The sequence below is a fragment of the Mixophyes fleayi genome, chromosome 9 (genome assembly GCF_038048845.1).
Source record: "Mixophyes fleayi isolate aMixFle1 chromosome 9, aMixFle1.hap1, whole genome shotgun sequence".
In the NCBI taxonomy this organism is placed as follows: domain Eukaryota; kingdom Metazoa; phylum Chordata; class Amphibia; order Anura; family Limnodynastidae; genus Mixophyes; species Mixophyes fleayi.
This window is the reverse complement of record NC_134410.1, coordinates 38782230-38793884: the sequence shown is the minus strand read 5'-3', so window position 1 is coordinate 38793884 and position 11655 is coordinate 38782230.

The window sequence follows — 11655 nt, the reverse complement described above, 5'->3', positions numbered from 1 at the left end:
CCTGGTATCATCATCTGTCCAGTGTATTCCTGGTATCATCATCTCTCCAGTGTATTCCTGGTATCATCATCTCTCCAGTGTATTCCTGGTATCATCATCTATCCAGTGTATTCCTGGTATCATCATCTATCCAGTGTATTCCTGGTATTATCATATGTCCAGTGTATTCCTGGTATCATCATCTGTCCAGAGTATTCCTTGTATCATCATCTATCCAGTGTATTCCTGGTATCATCATCTATCCAGTGTATTCCTGGTATCATCATCTATCCAGTGTATTCCTGGTATTATCATATGTCCAGTGTATTCCTGGTATCATCATCTGTCCAGTGTATTCCTGGTATCATCATCTATCCAGTGTATTCCTGGTATCATCATCGCTCCAGTGTATTCCTGGTATCATCATCGCTCCAGTGTATTCCTGGTATCATCATCTCTCCAGTGTATTCCTGGTATCATCATCTATCCAGTGTATTCCTGGTATCATCATCTATCCAGTGTATTCCTGGTATCATCATCTATTCATTATAATCCTCATATCATTCACCCTCCAGTGTATTCCTGGTATCATCATCTATTCAGTATATTCCTGGTATCATCATCTGTCCAGTGTATTCCTTGTATCATCATCTGTCCAGAAGGCCACAACCTGTGTGGTGCTAGCAGCAAAGATCATACCTCCTTGTGGTGGTCCCTGGTGAAAAAGTTATGCCACTTTTGACTCCACGCCTCTGTCGCTGGTAATGTCAAACCAGACTGACTATTTTGAGTTCACATTCCTAGTGTGCCTCTGACACAAACACAGTCAGAGCAGTACTTTACTACAGATATTGATGGGCCATAAGTGGGAGGTGACTAGTTAGAAGACAATGATGCAGCACAGTGACTTACTGGTTAGCACTTCTGCCTCACAGCACTGGGGTTCAATTCCTGACCATGGCCTTATCTGTGTGGAATTTGTATATTCTCCCTGTGCTTGCATGTGTTTCCTCTGGGCCAGAGCCGGACTTAGTGGCGGATCCAGGGGAAGGTGGCGATCGGGGCGCAATCAGAGCAGCCGGGCAGCACACTGTCCCTGCCTGTCACGGCTGGACGGACCTGCCGTACTGTGCAGCCGTTGGCAGCCTAAACTGTTAGAAAGGGGCGGGGCCTAAATCGCCCCCCCCTAAATCGCCCCGGGTACAGTAGTTTTCTAGATCCGCCCCTGTCCGGACTGGCCATCTGGAACCCCATGTCCGCCGAGCAGCAACACTCTGCGCGCTGCTCGGCGGATGAAGAATCAGTGACAGCCGCCTATGCGAGAAATCACATGGGACGGCACCTGTCACGTGGTGCTGTTCCATGTGATTGCTCGCATAGGCGGCTGTCACCGATTCTCCTTCTGCCGGGCAGCGCGCTGAGTGTTGCTGCTGGAAGTAAGTAAGTGTCTGTGTGTGTTTGTGTAATATGTCTGTGTGGCAAATAGTGTGTGTGGGGGCTTAAATGTATAAAATTTTTTATAGGGCTTCAGCATTATTAAATAAAGTAATATATTTTACTGTCAAATAAATATACTAATTACCCATTAGTAAGGAATACTAGTATTTTAATGAATTTCTTTGTATTTATACAACGATTATTTTCAATGATATGTGTGGCTATGTAGCAAATAGTGTTTGTGGCTGTGTGGCTAATAGTGTGTCTGTGTAGCAAATAGTGTTTGAGGCTGTGTGACTATTGTGTGGCAAATAGTGTGTGTGGGGCTATTAGTGTGGCTGTGTGGCAAATATTGTGTGTGGCTAATAGTGTGTCTGTGTGGCAAATTGTGTGTCTGTGTGGTAAACTGTGTGTGGGGCTAATAGATTGTCTGTGTGGCTAATAGCATGGCTGTGTGGCAAATAGTGTGTGTGGCTATTGTGTGGCTAATAGTGTGGCTTGTGGAAAATATTGTGTGTGGCTAATAGTGTGTCTGTGTAGCAAATAGTGTGTGTGGCTAATAGTGTGCCTGTGTGGCTAATAGTGTTTCTGTATTGCCCCATGTTGCTATAGTGTGCATTTGGCCATGTTCATATAGTGTGTGTGTGTGTGTGTGTGTGTGTGTGTGTGTGTGTGTGTGTGTGTGTGTGTGTGTGTGTGTGTGTGTGTGTGTGCGCGCGCGTGCAGTATTTTAATATATTATGTGAGGGAAGGGAAGATCTTAATATAGTGTGGGAGGTATGCTATTTAATGGTGGAGTGTAGGTGGGGGCTAATTATTTAAGGTGAGGTGAAGGAACCTTTAATTTAATGCTGGGGTGGTTTAGGGCTATCAGTTAAATAAGGGGCTGATTTTGGGGAGGAGAGCTATTTATTAAATGTGAATATGAATTATTTATTGTCGGGGATGGTTGTGGAAAATGGCTATATTTATTAAACTTTAATGCTATTTAATTTATTGCTGGGACTGTTTGGAGGGAGGGAAATATATTTTGAGTAAATGGGTATACTGTTAATTTAATGTTGAGGCTGGTTGGAGGGAAATAGGCCTACTTATTAAATGTGAATATTATTATTGTAGGGACTGGAGGGAGGCCTAATTATAAAACATGAGTGCTATTGTTTTAACACCGGGGAGTTTTCTAAATCTCATGTACCCATTTTTTTTTTCAAATAGGGCATCCAATATTCCAGGATCAAGACTGAGCTAAAGAAACCAGCTGCTACAAGTGGTGAAAGTGACCAAGACAGGTAGGAGAGAGCAGGACAGTCTGCCCTCTGTCACGCTGTCCCAGCTCCTCTGCCCTCTGTCAAGCTGTCCCAGCTCCTCTGCCCTCTGTCACGCTGTCACTCTTCTCTGTCCCTCTCCTGTCACGCTGTCACTCTCCTCTGTCCCCCTCCTGTCACGCTGTCACTCTCCTCTGTCCCCCTCCTGTCACGCTTCCCCTCTCTCACTATGCCCCCTCTGCCGCGCGGCAGCCATAAAAAAATAAACAGAAACACTTACCAATCCGCGCGGCGCCGGGACCCAGCATTCTCCTCTCTCACGCAACAGCTGTCACTGATATGACAGCTGCGTGAGAGAGGAGAATGCTGGGTCCCGGCGCCGCGCAGATTGGTAAGTGTTTCTGTTTATTTTTTCTTATGGCTGGCCCGCGGCACCCCTGAGACAGGGGTGCCGCGGCTCACAGTTTGGGAACCGCCGGACTAAAGTGTAATAAATTGGCTGTAAACTGGCTAGCATACCAGCGTACCTCTTGCCGTGATGTCACAGGGAATGGGGATTTGGGCAAGAAGGAAAGTTTAACAGTAATGAAATGGTTTTAGTAATTGCCAGCTTTTGGGTGTCAGTCTGCTACTGAGAAATTGTTCACAGCTGTCCCCAGAGGAGCTGGGACAGCGTGTCAGAGGGCAGAGTAGCTGGGACAGCTTGACAGAGGGCAGAGGAGGGGGACAGCGTGAGAGAGGGCAGAGGAGGGGGACAGAGGGCAGAGGAGCTGGGACAGCGTGACAGAGGGCAGAGGAGCTGGGACAGGGTGACAGAGAGCAGAGAAGGGGGACAGCATGAGAGGGCAGAGGAGAGGGACAGAGGGGAGAGGAGCTGTGACAGAGGGCAGAGGAGGGGACAGCATGGCAGATGAGCTGGGACAGCGTCACAGAGGGCAGTGGAGGGGGACAGCATGAAAGGAGGGGGGGCAGCGTGACAGAGGGCAGAGTGTCTGGATGCAGTGGGGGCAGAGTGTCTGGATGCAGAGCGGGCATTTTTGCATACAACTAAATAAGCATATCTGTCCTGACCTAAATACTTATTACAATTTTTTGACCCAACTACTTCTAAAACAGGACTGCTCGGTAATTATTTTGGAGGGGTGCCTTAAAAAAATTATGGAGACTCTAAGGGTGCCGCGAACTGCAAAAGTTTGGGAACCACTGCTTTAGTCTAAAAACAGACACTTGATGCGTCCATCAAAAAACGATTTGCTGTAACCCATACTACCTAAAGCAACTTCAGATTTTAGGATAAATCGTGATCACATTAACATATTATTTTCCCTTTTATCCTGATTGGACTATAATCAAAACATAAGCTTAATGTAACAGGTAAACTCAATCCCTAAAGCCTACCCCCCCCCCCCCCTCAAGCATGGCATCAGGGCCATCTTTTCCATTGGGCACGATGGGCAGCTGCCCGGGGGCCCCACAGACAAGAGGGCCCCATAGGCACTGCTCTTAATGAGAATAAATAATCCTGCAGAAGAAAAAACCTGCAAAAAAAACCTTCAAGGGTCACTGAGCAAGTACATCTATCTATCTCTATCTCTATATATCTATATATATATCTGTATCTGTATACATCTATATATCTATATCTATATCTAGGGGACCCGGTGCACTGCTTTGCCCGGGGGCCCATAATGTTGTTAAGATGGCCCTGCATGGCATCACTTTACTTTATTACAGAGCTGAAGTGAAACTATGTGGTTTCTAGTTGTACTGAGAAAATCATCATGTAACCTTCCAACATTGTAAAGGAATTAATATATGCAAACCTTGTAATGATCCATGTTAAACAGAAACCCTGTGAACAGCTCTGCCATGACTATACATGTGGCCAAATGTCTGTTCCAGATATTTTGTGTTTGTTGGTTTCATTTGACTACTGAGTAGAGGGGAGAGAAACTGTGGCAAAGCTTATTACTGGAACAGGCCATTCTGTGGAAGTTTGAAGTTCCAATGATATGATCATCATGCTGTGTTTTTGCCTCATCATTCCACAGAATACCATTCCATACTGTATTTGTACATTTGCGTTTTTTCAAGATAAATGGAGATGGAACAACAGGCAATTTATTCTGCTATATGTTTGGGGTAGGAATTACAACATTTAAGGCAAAATTCCTCCAATAAATAATATAAATGCCAGTTTTGAAGATGTTGCTCACCTAAACTTATAGGTAATGCGCTGAATGATGTGTTATAGGATAGCTACTTTGTAGGTGTACTCATTGAACCGTGCACCAGAAATATATCTGTAAATATTGCACCGTTAAGAAAGTCTCCAGTTCTGCTGGCAAAGGAGATATGCTATTCACACCCATTACCTCAGACATCTAATGAAATCTAAACAAATGCACATATACAGGTAGATCCAGCCACTCTGCCTGAGTGCTGAGAAGACAGACCTACATATCACATGCATGGTCAAATTTGACAGATCTTGCCATATAGCTCTCCATCAAAATGAGAATATCCTATAAGGCACAGTTAATGTGGACGGATGACAGTTGCACACATCAGATCATGACAACCGCAACACCACATTTCCTGCTAGCCCTGATCAACACGTGATGGGTGGAGATTGGTGGATCGAGATTATTTGTGCCTGTGTATGCAGGGGCACAAATACCAACAATCCTTGAACATAATTGACAATCAGGGCCGGACTGGCCAACTGTTCTGGCAAATGCCAGAAGGACTGCGGGCTAGATGGACCGGTTCAGATTGGCAAGTACTTTCTTCCGGGACCTGACCTCCATGTCGGGTCCCGGCGAGCTGTAACGATGGTTAATGTGTGTAGATGCCGTGTCACTTACAACTGATTCAGTCTGTATTAAAATAGCCTGTGGGACTGTATGGGGATATTAATTGACTGAAATATGAGATACTTTTAGTCACTAAGAGTGACGAATGCGTTCGGGTATGCGCCTCACACTGGAAGCTGGAAACAGAAACTGCCCATGCGTTCTCCAGACTCCATTCCATCTCAGAAATAAGTGGTAACATCCAGCTCTCGTTTCACATGCCGCCTGTTTGACTTCAAGGAGGACTCTTATGGACAGCAATTTAACAGCAAGTATTTGGGCTATATACCCACCTTTTGTATTAATCTATATAATTTATCAGATGTCCGTCTATTTCACCAAAATATAATAATCAACACTGGTCAGCCTGTCTAATTCTTTTATTGATGGGAAAAAAGTTTACAGCAGCTTCTTAGATTGGAGTCTATTTTAGACACATGATTTTTAACCTTTGAATAGTAAATATATTACGGTTTGTTTTAACTTTATTTGAATGATTAAGTAATGTTTTTTTTAAAGAATAACTTGTACCAATTTGAGCACTACTATTTGGTCACCATTTTATCATCAATTGCAATTTATGTTCTTAGTATTTGCCTCACCTAATTCGTTAACATAAGTGATACACACTACTCCCACTAGCTTGTGGCTACATGTCATCCTTAAGATATACCTATTATAGTGGCACTCATTACACCCATTAGCTATTTGAAGCATCTTTTTTTTGATCAATTAATACCCATAAAAGTAGCTGATGATGATGATCCATATACCCCTGCAGTCCCATGGGCTATTTTAATACAGACTGGATCAGCTGTATGCATCTCTCCAGCCAGTGTAGAGGTGCCGAGAGGCTCAGAAAAAGGAAGATAAGAAGTAGTAAGTAGCGAAGAAGATGAGAAAAGGTAAGGTGTTTTCAGTAATAGAAAGAAAACAGGGGGAGAGGGGGCACCAGAAAAAATGGGGAGACAAAGAGAGAGGGGGCACCAGAACATATGGGGAGACAGAGAGAGAGGGGGCACCAGAAAATATGGGGAGACAGAGAGAGGGGGCACCAGAACATATGGGGAGATAGAGCGAGAGGCGGCACCAGGAAATATGGGGAGACAGAGAGAGAGGGGGCACCAGAACATATGGAGAGACAGAGAGAGGGGAGCACCAGAACATATGGGGAGTCAGATAGAGGGGGCAGCAGAAAATATGGGAAGACAGAGAGAGGGGGGCACCAGAAAATATGGGGAGACAGAGAGAGGGGGGCACCAGAAAATATGGGGCAAACAGAGAGAGAGGGGGCACCAGAAAATATGGAGAAACAGAGAGAGAGGGGGTACCAGAACATCTGGGGAGACAGAGAAAGGGGGCATCAGAAAATATGGGGAGACAGAGAGAGAGGGGGCACCAGAACATATGGGGAGACAGAGAGAGGGGGACACCAGAAAATTTGGGGGAGAGGGGACACCAGAAAGTATGGGGAGACCGAGAGAGTGGGGCACCAGAAAATATGGGGAGACAGAGAGGAGGGCACCAGAAAATGGGGGGAGAGGGGGTTTGGGCAAATGGAGGGAGGAGGGGTTACATTCTGAAATCCCCACAAGTTACATACTATTTATTTAAAGGAACTTACGATTTAAGTCAGAGGTTCCCAAAGAGTATGCCGCGGCTCCCAGGGGTGCCGCGGCACTGTCACGGGGTGCCATGGCGAGGAGGAGAAGAAAAAAAAACTTACCAATCTGGCAGCAACCGGGATCCAGCATCCTCCTCCCTCCTCACTGAATGTCGGGCGTGACGTCATCACGCCCGACATTCAGTGACAAGCGGCAGGAGAGAGGATGCTTGGTCCCAGGCACCGCCGAATTGGTAAGGCAGAAGAAAAGTCAGAGGAAATAGAAGAAAGAAGGACAAGTATGGTAAGTAAAGAAATTGAGGGGAATGGTGATAGGAAACAATTGAGGGGCAAAAGAATGAAGGAGGGGCAGAGTGAGGATGTAGAGGAGCAGAGTGAGGATGCAGAGGGGGCAGAGTGAGTGGATGCAGAGGGGGCAGAGTGAGTGGATGCACAGGGGGCAGAGTGAGTGGATGCACAGGGGGCAGAGTGAGTGGATGCAGAGGGGCACAGAGTGTGTGGATGCATGGGGCACAGAGTTTGTGGAGATGAAGGATGGCACAGAGTGTTTGGATGAAGGGGGCACAGTGTGAGCTAGCTTTAAATTATTCTTTGACAGAAATAGAATTGAAAAAAAAATATCAAAATATTATTTTTCCTTGGATTTATGTGTATTATATTTGCATACAACTAAATAAGTATTTCTGTCCTGACCTAAATACTTATTACGTTCTTTTGACCCAACTACTTATAAAACGGTACTGCTCGGTAATTATTTTGGAGGGGTGCCTTGAAAAAATTATGGAGACTCTAAGGGTGCCGCGAACTGCAAAAGTTTGGGAACCACTGGTTTAAGCAACCATTTATTTTATTAGTATTTTCTCACTATCAGACTCTCCCCTATTGCTATCTATTAGTATAATTAATTTAAATCTGCAGAATACATTAACATATAAACAAAGGTAAAGCTGTTTATTTAAAATTTTGTGGGCAAGAGGACATGTGAGAAAAAAGCTGTTTGGCAGGGGGCATGTTTGAGAAAAGCTGGTGGAATGGAGGTGGCATGTGTGACAAGAGCTGATGGGTATGGGGGGCATGGGTAAGAAAAGCTGGTGGGCAGTGGGAGACATGTCAGTGTGTAACAGGTGAGTGATTTGTTTTGTGTTTTGTTCTGAAATGTAACATTTGGAACCTCCCCTCTAGATATCCTGCGGTTGATCCTGGGCAGCAGTGAATCCTGGATAGCATTCTGCGACAGACATCAGTACATCTGGACATCAGTGCATCTGAACTGCAGCGTTTTCAGCCAGCCAGGAGAAGGTTTGAGTTACTAATTTTATTTTACAAATGTCAAGTGTGTGAGGGGCTAGGAAGTGGGAATTGGGATGAGACAGGCAGTAGACTGAAGCTTTGCCTGGGGCACCGATAAAACCTTGCACTGGCCCTGCAGCCAGGTATGTATAGAAAAAGGTGCTGTAGGGGGAAGGAACATAAAAAATAAAATGCAATATAAATTGAGGTTTGTTTTCTGTTGCATTATTTTCATTATTTAAGATTTATCATTTATAATAAAGTACTGCTAGGTTAAGAAGTACTAAATTCTTTAAAAAAAAAAAAAAACATTATGGTTTTATGCATTTTCCTGGTGCTGCAGGTGCTTTGCACAACAAAGGAAATGATCAGGTGGACAGAAGACCAAACGTGACATAAGTTTGTGCGGATGCTTTATGTTCCACTGCACCAGCGATGCCACATCAGCGTGCAACAATATCGTGCATGTAGCCCACAGCAGGTGGGACTGTGTGCTGTAAATGCCAGGGCTGATTTTTAGTCCCAGTCCAGACGTTTTGGCAATTCATTCCATGAAAACTGCCTTGGGTTACTTTTAGGAATCCAAATGCACTATAAACCGTTGAGAAAAGCAGGCCTGTCTCCAAGCATGCATCATTCAAACCCTTTGCATAATTCACATGGATATAATCACATTGTAACACCCATCCACTGCCACAAAAACTGCAGACCCTCAACCACTTCTGTCAGAGGAGAGAAGCTGCAGTTGGGAGGGCGAAATGCAACTTAAAAAAATGGTCTTGGGAAAGAGATGAAATTGCAAGGAAAGCTAAAACAAAATCTATACCCTCACCGACCATCAGCAATAATTTTCAGAGTTGACATTCTGGCACCAGTTTATAAAAATGTTCAAAACATCATTGGAAGTCCAGTTTTATAGACCATTTTTTTTGAAGAAACCTGATTCCCTTTAATATTAGCAATTTACCTTTGCCAACCTTAATCGCCAAGTTATTACTATATGCAATAAGAAAGATCTCCCATTTCTGCTTCCTTTCCAGATAAAGAACAACTCCACCTTTAAAGCAGTTAATAACCTGTTGCATTATCTTGTGGAGCCAATTTTAAATGTCCTACCATGACCGTCTGTAGGCCCAGACCTTCACTCTCACTGGCAGCCAGAACGACCATTAGTGTGACCAGGAGCCATACAGACTGGCTCCTAGGTCCATGATGAATGCACATGGCTTTTACTTTGAACGATGTATGTTAAATGCTGATTTGTTAAGCGCTTCGCACCCTTTTCTACCAGGAAATCCTGCAACATCTTCTTGTGATGTCACCGGGATTTCCTTACAGAGCGAGAGACTGTGCAAAATGAATCTAATAGGATATGCTGTAATAATCACTATTTACATCTAATTTGTTTTAAATCGATTAGTGGAGGCTCGTGTGACTTCTCAAGATATTCACTCATTTAAAACAAATAAAAACTAAGGGCCTGATTCATTAAGGATCTTAACTTAAGAAACTTCTTATTTCAGTCTCCTGGACAAAATCATGTTACAGTGCAAGGGGTGCAAATTAGTTTTCTATTTCGCACATAAGTTAAATACTGACTGTTTTTTCATGTAGCACACAAATATCAATTTTAAATTTCAGTGTACAAATAAGCTATCAAGTATTTGTGTGCTACATGAAAAACAGTCAGTATTTAACTTATGTGCAAAACAGAATACTAATTTGCACCCCTTGCATTGTAATATGGTTTTGTCCAGGAGACTGAAATAAAAAGTTTCTTAAGTTAAGATCCTTAATGAGTCAGGCCCTAAAATCTTAAAAGTGCTCCTGGCCTTAAACGGACTAAAAAAAAGTTACTAAATGTAGACATATCCTTTTTAATCTCCCTAGTTCTTTCTACAACTCTTCTGCCCCTTCAATGCTTAATTCAAATATGACATTTATCTTTAAACACAGCACTAAAATAATACATTTTTTTCTTCCTCCCCTTATAAAACATCCCCATGGCACACTCATACAATCATGCTTGCATTTCATTTTCATTTTCCTTTATTGGGTAACCAATTAGGGCTTATGTTTAGTTTGATGTTGAAATCAACTTCTACTTTTTCTTAGTCTGTAACTGCTACCAATGGCCTACTGTACAACTGTGTGTCAAATAAAGCTAAACAATTAGTTTTATTGTCTATTCCTACATTGTCTGCTAATCCAGATACATCAGGAGTCTAGGGTAAAATACATTTGAGCCCAGTACTTACAATGGCATTAGCTTAGTCTACCCCCAGGAAAATGAGTACATATGGAAGCTGTACACATAAGGCAGATTTCTACATATGTGCATCCAAGCTAGTCATTGGAGCTTATTGCAACATATAGTGCAGGTGCTGTGATATTCTTTACCATTGCAGAGTTTACTTTTGTGTATATTTTTATTTGTAGAGCTACAAAGAACTTTACACAATAGAATCAGAATAGGGGATTGTTTAGGTTGGATTTTAACTTTGCAGGTGAAAGAGCCCATACTAGCTACTTTAACTATTTTGTTATAATGAAATCTATATACCATTACACAAAAATAAACTATCATAATAAATATATTAGGTTTTTTTCTCTAAAACCATTAAAAGTATACTGTACAGTTTCTTTGGTGAGCCTGTTTTTCTTTATATGTTTGTTTGTTTTAAAAATATCATTTTAGGCATTTCCTTTATAGAGTCTTTACACCTGTTATACTTACCGATAAACTTGACCTGGTGTACAAACCTGCTGTTACCAGAAGAAAATTCAGCATCACAGAATACACAGCACCTAGCTCAGCGGTCTTTGGGAGACGATTAAACACACCTTAAAATAGATTGCTAATTTCAAATGAAACTTAATATAATACAAGGAAACCCTATCAGATAACAAATAATTGAGTAACTGAGTCTGTTCACAGTGTGGAACCTTTTATTACAGTTTGATGGCTGCTGACGGTGTCATGCAAAGGTGTCATGTGACATTTTAATGACCTGACGACCATCATGTCATTCAGTATTTCAGAAATATGAACATAGTCTATGCCCACAGGTGTCAACCCTGTGAATTTTAAACGCATCTTTCCAAGATATTTTGGTTACATTTTAATATTAGTCTGTTCTTGGATCTCAGTCTTACATTGTATGTGGAAATCTGTTACAGTTTCATTAACTATAAAGCAACGAAT